Source organism: Salvelinus sp. IW2-2015, linkage group LG15, assembly GCF_002910315.2.
Source record: "Salvelinus sp. IW2-2015 linkage group LG15, ASM291031v2, whole genome shotgun sequence".
NCBI classification, from domain to species: Eukaryota; Metazoa; Chordata; class Actinopteri; order Salmoniformes; family Salmonidae; genus Salvelinus; species Salvelinus sp. IW2-2015.
The window spans coordinates 65,840,922-65,854,906 of record NC_036855.1 but is presented as its reverse complement, the minus strand read 5'-3'; the positions used below and the strand labels follow the sequence as shown (position 1 = coordinate 65,854,906).

General features: G+C 41.3%; 1 protein-coding gene and 1 pseudogene across 1 annotated transcript in view; both read left to right on the top strand.

The window, feature by feature from the left end:
- The window catches only part of LOC111973858 (transcription initiation factor TFIID subunit 4-like), a 747,250-nt gene that overhangs the window by 220,026 nt on the left and 513,239 nt on the right, over positions 1 to 13,985 (top strand). The gene's annotated exons all lie outside the window — the stretch shown is intronic.
- Positions 13,402 to 13,985, top strand: part of LOC111974468 (protein TANC2-like) — a 54,289-nt pseudogene continuing 53,705 nt past the window's right edge.

Genomic DNA, 13,985 nt, shown 5'->3' with positions numbered 1-13,985 from the left:
CTCTGCGTCCTCTCCCACTGTGTAGATCCACAAGATACGTATCACCGTACAGCTCTCTCCTCTCCCACTGTAATCACCAAGATGTGACTTTCACCAGTACAGCTCTCTCCTCTCCCACTGTAATCACCAAGATACTTCACCAGTACAGCCTTTCCTCTCCCACTGTAATCACCAAGATACTACACCAGTAGCTCTCTCCTCTCCTACACACCAGATACTCACCAGTACAGCTTCTCCTCTCCCACTGTAATCACCAAAATACTTCACCAGTACAGCTCTCTCCTCTCCCACTGTAATAACCAAGATACTTCACCAGTACAGCTCTCTCCTCTCCTACTGTTCACCAAGATACTTCACCAGTACAGCTCTCTCCTCTCTACTGTAATCACCAAAATACTTCACCAGTACAGCTCTCTCCTCTCCTACTGTAATCACCAAGATACTTCACCAGTACAGCTGTCTCCTCTCCTACTGTAATCACCAAGATACTTCACCAGTACAGCTCTCTCCTCTCCCACTGTAATAACCAAGATACTTCACCAGTACAGCTCTCTCCTCTCCCACTGTAATCACCAAGATACTTCACCAGTACAGCTGTCTCCTCTCCACTGTAATCAACCAAGATACTTCACCAGTACAGCTCTCTCCTCTCCTACTGTAATCACCAAGATACTTCACCAGTACAGCTCTCTCCTCCCTACTGTAATCACCAAGATACTTCACCAGTACAGCTCTCTCCTCTCCCACTGTAATCACCAAGATACTCACCAGTACAGCTCTCTCCTCTCCTACTGTAATCACAAGATACTTCACCAGTACAGCTCTCTCCTCTCCCACTGTAATCACCAAGATACTTCACACGTACAGCTCTCTCCTCTCCCACTGTAATCACCAAGATACTTCACCAGTACAGCTCTTCTCCTCTCCCACTGTAATCACCAAGATACTTCACCATACAGCTCTCCTCTCCTACTTAATAACCAAGATACACACCAGTACAGCTCTCTCCTCTCCTACTGTAATCACCATACTTCACCAGTACAGCTCTCTCCTCTCCCACTGTAATCACCAAGATACTTCACCAGTACAGCTCTCTCCTCTCCCACTGTAATCACCAAGATACTTCACCAGTACAGCTCTCTCCTCCCACTGTAATCACCAAGATACTTCACCAGTACAGCTCTCTCCTCTCCCACTGTAATCACCAAGTACTTCACCAGTACAGCTCTCTCCTCTCCCACTGTAATCACCAAGATACTTCACCAGTACAGCTGTCTCCTCTCCTACTGTATCACCAAGATACTACACCAGTACAGCTCTCTCCTCTCCCACTGTAATCACCAAGATACTTCACCAGTACACTCTCTCTCTCCCACTGTAATCCCAAGATACTTCACCAGTACAGCTCTCTCCTCTCCCACTGTAATCACCAAGATACTTCACCAGTACAGCTGTCTCCTCTCCTACTGTAATCACCAAGATACTTCACCAGTACAGCTCTCTCCTCTCCCACTGTAATCACCAAGATACTTCACCAGTACAGCTCTCTCCTCTCCCACTGTAATCACCAAGATACTTCACCAGTACAGCTCTCTCCTCTCCCACTGTAATCACCAAGATACTTCACCAGTACAGCTCTCTCTCTCCTACTGTAATCACCAAGATACTTCACCAGTACAGCTCTCTCCTCTCCCACTGTAATCACCAAGATACTTCACCAGTACAGCTCTTCTCCTCTCCTACTGATATCACCAAGATACTTCACCAGTACAGCTCTCTCTGTCTCCCACTGTAATCACCAAGATACTTCAACAGTACAGCTCTCTCCTCTCCCTACTGTAATCACCAAGATACAATTCAACAGTACAGCTCTCTCCTCTCCCACTGTAATCACCAAGATACTACACCAGTACAGCTCTCTCCTCTCCTACTGTAATCACCAAGATACTTCACCAGTACAGCTCTCTCCTCTCCCACTGTAATCACCAGAATACTTCAACAGTACAGCTCTCTCCTCTCCTACTGTAATCACCAAGATACTTCAACAGTACAGCTCTCTCCTCTCCCACTGTAATCACCAAGATACTACACAGTACAGCTCTCTCCTCCCACATGTAATCACCAAGATACTTCACCAGTACAGCTGTCTCCTCTCCTACTGTAATCACCAGATACTTACACCAGTACACTGCTCTCCTCTTCCTACTGTAATCACCAAGAACTTCACCAGTACAGCTCTCTCCTCTCCCACTGTAATCACCAAGATACTTCAACAGTACAGCTCTCTCCTCTCCTACTGTAATCACCAAGATACTTCAACAGTAAAGCTCTCTCCTCTCCCACTGTAATCACCAAGATACTACACCAGTACAGCTCTCTCCTCTCCTACTGTAATCACCAAGATACTTCACCAGTACAGCTGTCTCCTCTCCTACTTAATCACCAAGATACTTCACCAGTACAGCTCTCTCTCTTCCTACTGTAATCACCAAGTACTTCACCAGTACAGCTGTCTCCTCTCCTACTGCACCAAGATACTTCACCAGTACAGCTGTCTCCTCTCCCACTGTAATCACCAAGATACTACACCTACAGCTCTCTCCTCTCCTACTGTAATCACCAAGATATCTCACCAGTACAGCTGTCTCTCCTCTTACTGTATACACCAAGATAAAACTCAGCACTAGCAGTTGTCTATGGCAGTAGCCTCCATTAAGCTTGTAGTTCTATTAGCGAAGTCATAGTAAGCTCTCTGCTGGTCTGCTGTACAGGTATGCCATAAATACCTAAACAGTAGCGCCCTGCAAGTGCTGTCGGCAAGTATAAGGTGTGGCAGGGTTCTGTCCATGCTCTAGGATGATTCTGTGGGGTCTCTGTATTAATGGTGCTAAGTAATCATTACCTATCTCAGCACAGGCGTGTAAGTATTCACTCTAGTTTACCTTCTCCCTTGTTGTCGTGTTTATGGTTAAGGAGTGTGCCTGGTGCATCTACGGTGTATAGTGTGGTTATCTATGGGCTATTGTCTGGTCTAGGTTGTTGTGAGTGAGTCTGTATATGGTGCTGGTCTAGTCTCTGGATTCAGGGTAGTTAATGTATGCTAACCTGTCTTCTTATTTGTATGTTATGGGCAGTGTCTGGTCTAGGTGTATGTATGTCTATGGGGCAGTGTCTCGGTCTAGGTGTATGTATGTCTATGGGGCAGTGTCTGGTCTAGTGTATGTATGTCCTATGGGCAGTGTCTGGTCTAGGTGTATGTATGTTATGGTGGCAGTGTCTGTCGTAGGTGTTATGTATGTCTATGTTTGCCTTAGATTGGTTCTCAATTAAGAGACAGCTGTCTATCGTTTCTCTGATTGGGAACCATATTTAGGCAGCCATATTCATTGGTAGTTCGTGGGTTATTGTATGTCATTACGTAAGTTGCCTGTGTCTGCACTCTTGTCGTAGTATAGCTTACGTTCGTCGGTTCGTCGGTTTGTTGTTTGTTTAGTTTGTAAGTGTTCTTCATTTCGTGTCATTAAACGAAAGAAATGTATTCTAACTATGCTGCGCTTTGGGTTACCTCCTCTCTATCCATCCATTACGAGAACGAGATACGTGATCTCCAGTAGACTAGTAGACGGGATCATTCTGTTCCTCTCCTCCACCCTAGACTAGTCAGACAGAGAGGGTATCATTCTGTTTCCTCTCCTCACACCCTGACTAGTCATACAAGAAGAGAGTATCATTCTGTTTCCTCTCCTCCACCCTGACTAGTCAGACAGAGCCGTATGAATCTCTGTTTCCTCTCCTCCACCCTGACTAGTCAGACAGAGGTATCATTCTGTTTTCTCTCCCATCCCCCTGACTAGTCAGACAAGAGAGGTATCATTCTGTTTTCCTCTCCTCCACCCTGACTAGTCAGACAGAGAGTATCATTCTGTTTCCTCTCCTCCAGCGACTGAGACGTAGGTTCACAACAGAGAGGTATCATTCTGTTTCCTCTCCTCCACCCTGACTAGTCCAGACAGAAGGTATCACTCTGTTTCCTCTCCTCCACCCTGACTAGTCAGACAGAGAGGTATCATTCTGTTTCCTCTCCTCCACCCTGACTAGTCAGACGAGAGGTATCAAGCTGTACTGGTGAAGTATCTTGGTGATTACAGTGGGAGAGGAGAGAGCTTGTGCATTTAGTCACTTCTTATTGAGATTAGCATCACTTAATGCCCGGTATTTATTGCCATCCTTATGTAAAAGATATTTGTGTGTGTCTCTGTGCGTGTGTGTGTCTGTTTCTCTGTCTTTGTGTGTCTGTTTCTCTGTCTTTGTGTGTCTATGTCTCTGTCTCTGTGTGTCTGTGTGTACGTGTATCTGTCTCTATTTCTGTCTGTGTCTCTGTGTGTCTGTGTGTATGTGTCTCTGTCTCTGTGTGTCTGTGTGTATGTGTCTCTGTCTCTGTGTGTCTCTGTCTCTGTGTCTCTTTCTCTGTATATTTCTGTCTCTGTGTGTCTGTGTGTCTCTGTGTTTCCGTGTATCTGTCTCTGTGTGTCTGTGTCTCTCTGTGTATCTGTATATGTGTGTCTGTGGTGTCTCTATTCCTGTGTGTCTGTGTCTCTCTGTGTCTCTGTGTGTATCTGTCTCTATGTGTCTGTGTCTCTGTGTGTCTGTCTTTGTGTGTCTGTTTGTTGTCTGTTTTTATTTGAGGTGATTTAGCTCAATTCAATTCTCTCCCTCTCTCCTCTTGCGGCTGTTTCCCGCACACAACAAGCCTCGCCCCCTGTCACTCAAGTAGCTCAGATCCTCCTCCCCGCTGTTAGATTCACTATAAGCTTGCATGTTGTTCTGTTAGGTCAAATGTAATCAACAGATTGTTCCAAACAAGAACAATGCTGCTTTCCAATTTGCTTCTTAATATAAATTATTATATTTATATGATTCCAACAGTTTACTCGAGTGTTTTTATGTACACTCAGGGACCAGTTTATTAGGTACACCCATCTGGTACCGGGTCGGACCACCTTTGCCTCCAGAACAGCCTGAATTCTACGGGGCATTGAAACGTTGCTCAGTTGGTATTAAGGGACCTAACGTGTGCCAGGAAAACATTCCTCACACCATTACACCACTGCCACCAACCTGTACCGTTGACACCAGGCAGGATGGGGCCATGGACTCCTGCTGCTTACACTAAATCCTGACTGCCATCAGCATGACGCAACAGGACCGGGATTCATCGAATCAGGCAATGTTTTTCCACTCCTCACTTGTCCATTGTTGGTGATCGCGTGCCCACTGGAGCCACTTCTTCTTGTTTTTAGCTGATAGGAGCGGAACCTGGTGTGATTGTCTGCTGCAATAGACCATCCGTGACAAGCACCAACGAGTTGTGCGTTCTGAGATGCTGTTCTGCACACCACTGTCATACTGTGCCGTTATTTGCCTGTTTGTGGCCCGGCTGTTAGTTTGCACGATTCTTGCCATTCTCCTTCCACCTGTCATCAACTAGCTGTTTTTGTCCACAGGACTGCTGCTGACTGGATGTGTTTTGTTTGTTGCACCATTCTCTGTAAACCCTACACACTGTCGTGCATGAAAAGCCCAGGAGGCTGTACGTTTCCGAGGTACTAGAACTGGCGCGCCTGGCACCGACGATCAAACCAAACTCGCTTAGGTCACTCGTTTTGCCCATTCTAAAGTTCAATCCAACAGTAACTGAAAGCCTCGATGCCTGTCTGCCTGCTTTATATAGCAAGCCACATCCACGTAACTCACTGTCTGTAGGAGCAAACCATTTTCGTAAACGGGTTTACCTAATAAACTGCATTGTTGGAGCTAGGAACACAAGCATTTGGCTACACCCYCAATAACATCTGCTCAGTATGTGTATGTGACCAATACAATGTTCCCCGGGCGAAGACGTGGATGTGGATTAAGACTGCCTGTAAAGGTTTTCTTCCTGGGGTGAAGGAGAGGACCAAAATGCAGCGTAGCCAGTGCTCAACATGTTTAATTATAAGAACAAGTGAACACTACAAACAACTTACAAAATAACAAACGTGCAAAACCGATACAGACCTATCTGGTGCAGAACACAAACACAGAGACAGGTAACAACCACCCACAACGAACACAGTGAAACAACCTACCTAAATATGACTCTTAATTAGAGGAACGCAAAACACCTGCCTCTAATTAAGAGCCATACCAGGCAACCCTAAACCAACATAGAAACACACAACATAGAATGCCCACCCAAAACTCACGCCCTGACCATCACACACATACAAAACAACAGAAAACAGGTCAGGAACGTGACACTGCCCCCACACACCTCTTTGATTTAGAGGGTTAAATGCAGAGGACACATTTCAGTTGAATACATTCAGTTGACTAGGTATCCCCCTTTCCCTTTCCCAATTTAATTTGAGTGTATATCACTAGTCAAATTGCAATCGCAATATTTGGTAAAAAAACAAACAACGCAATTAGATATCGTGCAGCCCTATTCCAGTTCTTCGTTGGAATTGGAATTTATGTTATTTCCTGAATTGATTGAATTCAAATGTAATTGACCTTTGACCCAAACCCTGCACCATTAGCATACTGCACACGGCTGTCAGATTCCATTCTGTTATGCTCTCCGTTCCCCTGTCTGTTCTCTCATTGCCTCCTATTACTTCTGTTTTTCTCAGCTTCTGCTAACAACCATGCCTGGCAATCCCAATCCTGTAAATTGACTTTACTTTTAACTGGTTACATGTCTGGTTACATGGCTGGTTACATGTGTACCCACCTCAGCACTACTAGTTAGTTACACATGTTAGTGATGTTGTTTTAGATAACACAGCTAACTGTAAAGTTAATTAGGGCTAGGCGTCCCGTCAGCAGGACACATGTCGACAATTTACATGCATTGTCCGATTTACAATATGCTTTACAGCGAAAGCGTGCCATGCAATTGTTTGAGGACGGCGCCCCAACATCGACATATTTTTCAACCAGCACAGGCTTCATAAAATCACAAATAGCGATTAAATAATCACTTACTTTTTGAAAATGTTCCTGAGATTTGCAATCCAAAGGGTCCCAGCTACAACCTGCATGGTTGTTATGTTAGATAAAATCCTTCTTTATATCCCAAAAAGTCTGTTTAGTTGGCACCATCAATGACTTCAGCATGCAGAAAAAGGAATCCAAAATGCTTCCGCTAAACTTTGTTAAAACAAGTCAAACTACGTTTCTATTCAATCCTCAGGTACCCTAAAATGTAATTAAAATATAATATTTAATACGGAAAGAAGTATGTTCAATAGAAAAGTAAAATTAGCAAGTGCGCGTTCACTTCGTCGCGTTTTTTGCGAATGCTGCCATCAATCCACGGTTTCTGGTTGGGGAAGGTTTTAATAGTCGCCGTGGGTAAAACATCACCGATGCACTTGCTAGTAAACTCTGTCACCGAATCAGCATATACATCAATGTTGTTGTTCGACGCTATCCGGAACATATCCCAGTCCACGTGATCGAAGCAATCTTGAAGCGTTGAATCAGATTGGTCGGACCAGCGTTGAACAGACCTGAGCACGGGCGTTTCCTGTTTTAGTTTCTGGCTATAGGCTGGGGGCAACAAAATGGAGTCGCGGTCAGATTTGCCGAAAGAAGGGTGAGGGAGGGCTTTGTATGATCCAGAATTTTTCCAGCCCGGGTCGCGCATTTGATATGCTGATAAAATTTAGGGAGCCTTGTTTTCAGATTAGCTTTGTTAAAATCCCCAGCTGCTATTACTCCCCCATCGTTTCCATCCATTCGTTTTTTAATACTACACGTGTTCAGATGAAGAAAGACATTTATCTAATTACTCCCCCTAGTGAGGAAAACTAATAGAATTTGTGTTAAGACAYGTTTTATGTGTAAAAAATAAATACTTCCCTTGCATCCCTTTTCTGCCATGTGATTGCAGCAGTAGGAGGTCGTCCAGGGTTTGGAAATAACAGATTACAAAAAACAAACTGTAATCCGTTACGTTACCAGCTAAAATATTGTAATCAGATTACATATACTTTTGAAAAACTAGATGATTACTTCTAGGATTACTTTTAAATTCAGAAAGGATGTTTGCAAAATAATAATAATATTATATGCATGTCAATCTCTCCTGGCTCAAAGTGGAGGACAGATTGACTTCATCATTGCTTGTATTTGCGAGAGGTATTGACATGCTGAATGCACTGAGCTGTTTAAACTACTAGCACACAGCTTGGACCCATGCATACCCCACAAGACATGCCACCAGAGGTCTCTTCACAGTCTATAGGGAGGAGGTCAGAGACCTGGCAGTGTGGTGCCAGGACAACAACCTCTCCCTCAATGTCAGCAAAACAAAGGAGCTGATCGTGAACTATAGGAAAAGGAGGGCCGAACAGGCCCCATTAACATCGACGGGGCTGAAATGGAGCTGGTGTAGAGTTTCAAGTTCCTTGGTGTTCACATCACCAACAAACTATCATGGTCCAAACACACCAAGACAGTCGTGAAGAGGGCACAACAACACCTTTTCCCCCTCAGGAGACTGAAAAGATTTGGCATGGGTCCCTATATCCTCAAAAAGTTCTACAGCTACACCATTGAGAGCATCCTGACTAGTTGCATCTCCGCCTGGTATGGCAACTGCTCGGTATCTAACCGTAAGGCGCTACATAGGGTAGTGCGTACGGCCCAGTACATCACTGGGGCCAAGCTTCATGACATCCAGGACCTACACACTAGGCGGTGTGAGTGGATGGCCCAATAAATTATTCTCTCTGCTACCGCATGGCAAGCGGTACTGGAGTACCAAGTCTAGGACCAAAAGGCTCCTTAACATATTCTACCCCCAAGCCGTAAGACTGCTGAACAATTAATCAAATGGCCAAATCATTGACCCCCACTTTGCAAATTACCTCGACTAACCTGTACCCCCGCACATTGACTCAGTACCGGTACACCCTGTATATAGCCACATTATTATGTCATTTCCTTGTGTTACTTTTTGATTTGATTTGATTGATTTCTGTTCAGTTTATATTTTCTTAGCTCTATTTCTTGAACTGCATTGTTCGTTAAGAACTTGTAAGTAAGCATTTCACGGTAAGGTCTACACCTGTTGTATTCGGTGCATGTGACAAATACAATTTGATTTGATTTGACAGTACTACATAGAGCTATGGCTACATGGATCTCTATTCCACATCAAGTAACTGATGCAAGCAGTAGAATCAGATTTTAAAAAACAGATAAAAATACACTTTATGGAAAAGTGGGGACTGTGCAGAGACACACACACACAGGCGCAGACACACGTATACACACACACATGCTAACACACACACTCTATTCACATGTACACATGGATTTTGTGTTGTAGATATGTTGTAGTAATGTGTATTAATCTATTGTACTAATGTGTTTTAATGTGTTGTAGATATGTTGGTAGTATGTGTATTAATGTATTGTGTAATTGTTTAATGTGTTGTAGATATGTTGTAGTAAGTGTATTAATGTGTTGTAGATATGTTGTATAATGTGTGTAATGTTATTAATGTGGTAGTAATGTGTTTTAATGTGTTGTAGATATGTTGGATTTAGAGTAGGTGTATTAATGTGTTGTAGATATGTTGTAGTAATTTTGTATTAATGTGTTGTATTTAATGTGGTTGTAGATATGTTAATGTAGTAATGTGTATTATGTCTTGTAGATATGTTGTATTAAGTGTGTAATGTGTATTAATGTGTTTGTATGTTGTTAATGTGTGTAGATAGTGTTGTTTTAATGTGTTGTGTAGATATGTTGTATTAATTGTGTATTAATGTGTTGTAGTAATGTGTATTGTTGTAATGTGTTGTAGTAATGTGTTTAATGTGTTGTAGTATGTTGTGATTAATGTGATAATGTGTTGTAGTAATGTGTTTAATGTGTGTGTAGATATGTTGTATTTAATGTGTATTAATGTGTTGTAGATATGTTGGTAGTAATGTTGTATTAATGTGTTGTAGTATGTGTTTTATGGTTTTAGATTATGCTGTATTAATGTGTTATTAAATGTGCTGTAGTAATGTGTTGTAGTAATGTGTTTTATGGTTGTAGATATGTTGTATTAATGTGTATTAATGTGTTGTTGTAATGTGTTTAATTGTGTTGTAGATATGTTGTAGTATGTGTATTAATGTGTTGTAGTAATGTGTTTTAATGTGTTGTAGATATGTTATTAATGTGATATGTGTTAGTTAATGTGTTTTAATGTGTTGTAGATATGTTGTATTCATGTGTATTAATGTGTTGTAGTATGTTGTATTTTATGTGTATTAATGTGTTTGTAGATATGTTGTAGTAATGTGTATTAATGTGTTGTAGTAATGTGTATTAATGTTTGTAGATATGTTGTAGTAATGTGTATTAATGTCTTGTTAGATATGTTGTATTAATGTGTAGTAATGTGTATTAATGTGTTGTAGTAATGTTTTTAAATGTGTTGTAGATATGTTGTAGTAATGTGTATTAATGTGTTGTAGATATGTTGTTTAATGTGTTGTAGATATGTTTGTAGTAATGTGTATTATGTCTTGTAAATGTTGTAGTAATGTGTATTAATGTGTATGATAATGTTGTAAATGTGTTAATTGTTGTAGATATGTTGTATTAATGTGTATTAATGTGTTGTAGATATGTTGTATAATGTTTTAATTGTCTTGTAGATATGTTGTATTAATGTGTAGTAATGTGTATTAATGTGTTGTAGTAATGTGTATTAATGTGTTGTAGATATGTTGTATAATGTGTATTAATGTTGTTTAGTAATGTGTTTTAATGTGTGTGATATGTTGTAGCAATGGTATTAATGTGTGTAGATATGTTGTTTTAATGTGTTGGAGATATGTGTAGTAATGTGTATTAATGTCTTGTAGATGTTGTAGTAATGTGTATATAATGTGTTGTAGATATGGTAGTAATGTGTATAATGTGTTGTAGATATGTTGTAGTAATGTCTTGTAGATATGTTGTATAATGTGTATTAATGTGTATTAATGATGTATTAATGTGTTGTTATGTAATGTTTAATGTGGTGTAGAATATGTTGTAGTAATGTGTAGTAATGTGTTGTAGTAATGTGTAGTAATGTGTATTAATGTGGTGTAGTAATGTGTATTAATGTGTTGTAGATATGTTTGTAGTTAATGTGTAGTAATGTGGTAGTAATGTGTATTAATGTGTTGTAGATATGTTTTAGTAATGTGTATTAATGTGTTGTAGATATGTGTTTTAATGTGTTGTAGATATGTTGTAGTAATATGTATTAATGTATGTAGTAATGTGTATTAATGTGTTGTAGATATGTTGTAGTAATGTGGTATTAATGTTGTGTAGATATGTTGGTATTAATGGTGTATTAATGTGTTGTATGTAATGTGTTTTAATATGTTGTAGTATGTTGTAGTAATGTGTATTAATGTGTTGTAGTAATGTGTATTAATGTGTTGTAGATATGTTGTAGTACTGATGTATTAATGTGTTGGGAAGTGTAATGTTATAACTCTATGTTGCCTTAAACAAACCCCAAGAAGGGTAGCTGCTGACCATAATAAACCCAGGAAGAGAGCTGCTGACCATAAAAACCCCAGGAAGAGTAGCTGCTGACCATATAAAACCCAGGAAGAGTAGCTGCTGACCATAATAACCCAGGAAGAGTAGCTGACTGACCATAAAAGAGTAGCTGCTGACCCCAGGAAGAGTAGCTTCCTGCTTCCTGCTTTGACCCAGGAAGAGTAGCTGCTGACCATAATAAACCCCAGGAAGAGTAGCTGCTGCCTTGGCATGAACTAATAGGGATCCATAATAAACCCCAGGAACAGTAGCTGCTGCCTTGGGAGGAACTAATGGGAATCCATAATAAATACAAATCAGCATTGAATAAAGTTCCACGTTTAAGTTTGTTCCGCCTGAGCGAGTCCGACCACAAGTCAGAGACCACTATGATGACACACCACATGTGTTGATGGATCGTGGGAAAAGAGCAGGAATAAGCTTTTCTTTGGGCTACAGTCCAAGCTGTCTTCCAATGGTGTGACTGCTGTCAGTATCCAACATGATAAACGCATGGAGGTAAGGAGGCCAGCAGTGGTGTGACCTACGGGTGGTCACTTGGTATTCATATCCTCATATTGCAGTGATGTGAATCACACTGCTGCTCTCTCATTTAGCTATTTGTGCCTTACAGATTGTTGTGGAAGGCTGTTCACAAATGTATATGTATATCTTAAACCAATAATGGTTGAATTGAAGAAGTTGAAGCTGCCTATCAAATCATTGTTTTTGCAACCAGTGGAAAGCCAGCAGTGGTTCAGTGACTCTTGAAAGATGGTACAATCTCAAATCTCAAATATTTGTCTTAATATTAACAAAATGTTAAATATATATTTTGATACCAAAGTATCGACGGAAAAATAAATTCCCAAGTTTATCAAGACATTTTGCAGGAGAATGTTAGTCTATCTGTCCACCAATTGAAGCTCAACAGAAGTTGGGTGATGCAACAGGACAACGACCCAAAACACAGAAGTAAATCAACAACAGCATGGCTTCAAGAGAAGAAAATACACCTTCTGGAGTGTCCTGACCTCAACCCGATTGAGATGCTGTGTCACGCCCTGGCCTTAGTTATCTTTGTTTTCTTTATTATTTTGGTTAGGTCAGGGTGTGACATGGGGGATTTATGTGTTTTCTGTTGTCTAGGGGTTTTGTATGTTTATGGAGTGTTTTCTAGTCTAGTTGTTTGTATGTCTATGGTTGCTTAGATTGGTTCTCAATTAGAGGCAGCTGTTTATCATTGTCTCTGATTGGGAACCATATTTAGGCAGCCATATTCTTTAGGGATTTCGTGGGTTATTGTCTATGTGTAAGTTGCCTGTGTCTGCACTTTTTATATATATATATATATATATATATAGTTGATACATGGCCCCCATCCATCCTCCCTCAATACGGTGCAGTCATCCTGTCCCTTTGCAGAAAAGCATCCCCAAAAAATGATGTTCCACCTCCATGCTTCACGTTTGGGATGGTGTTCTTGGGGTTGTACTACTCATCCTTCTTCTTCCTCCAAACATGGCGAGTGGAGTTTAGACCAAAAAGCTCTATTTTTGTCTCATCAAGACCACATGACCTTCTCCACATCCTCCTCTGGATCATCCAGATGTCATTGGCAAACTTCAGGACGGGGCCTGGACATGCGCTGGCTTGAGCAGGGGACCTTGCGTGCGCTGCAGGATTTAAATCCATGACGGCGTAGTGTGTTACTAATGGTTTTCTTTGAGACTGTGGTCCCAGCTCTCTTCAGGTCATTGACCAGGTACTGCCGTGTAGTTTTGAGCTGATCCCTCACCTTCCTCATGATCATTGATGCCCCACGAGGTGAGATCTTGCATGGAGCCCCAGGCCGAGGGTGATTGACCGTCATCTTGAACTTCTTCCATTTTCTAATAATTGCGCCAACAGTTGTTGCCTTCTCACAAGCTGCTTGCCTATTGTCCTGTAGCCCATCCCAGCCTTGTGCAGGTCTACAATTTTATCCCTGATGTCCTTACACAGCTCTCTGGTCTTGGCCATTGTGGAGAGGTTGGAGTCTGTTTGATTGAGTGTGTGGACAGGTGTCTTTTATACAGGTAACGAGTTCAAACAGGTGCAGTTAATACAGGTAATGAGTGGAGAACAGGAGGGCTTCTTAAAGAAAACCTAACAGGTCTGTGAGAGCCGGAATTCTTACTGGTTGGTAGGTGATCAAATACTTATGTCATGCAATAAAATGAAAATTAATTACTTAAAAATCATACAATGTGATTTTCTGGATTTTTTGTTTAGATTCCGTCTCTCACAGTTGAAGTGTACCTATGATAAAAATTACAGACCTCTACATGCTTTGTAAGTAGGAAAACCTGCAAAATCGGCAGTGTATCAAATACTTGTTCTCCCACTG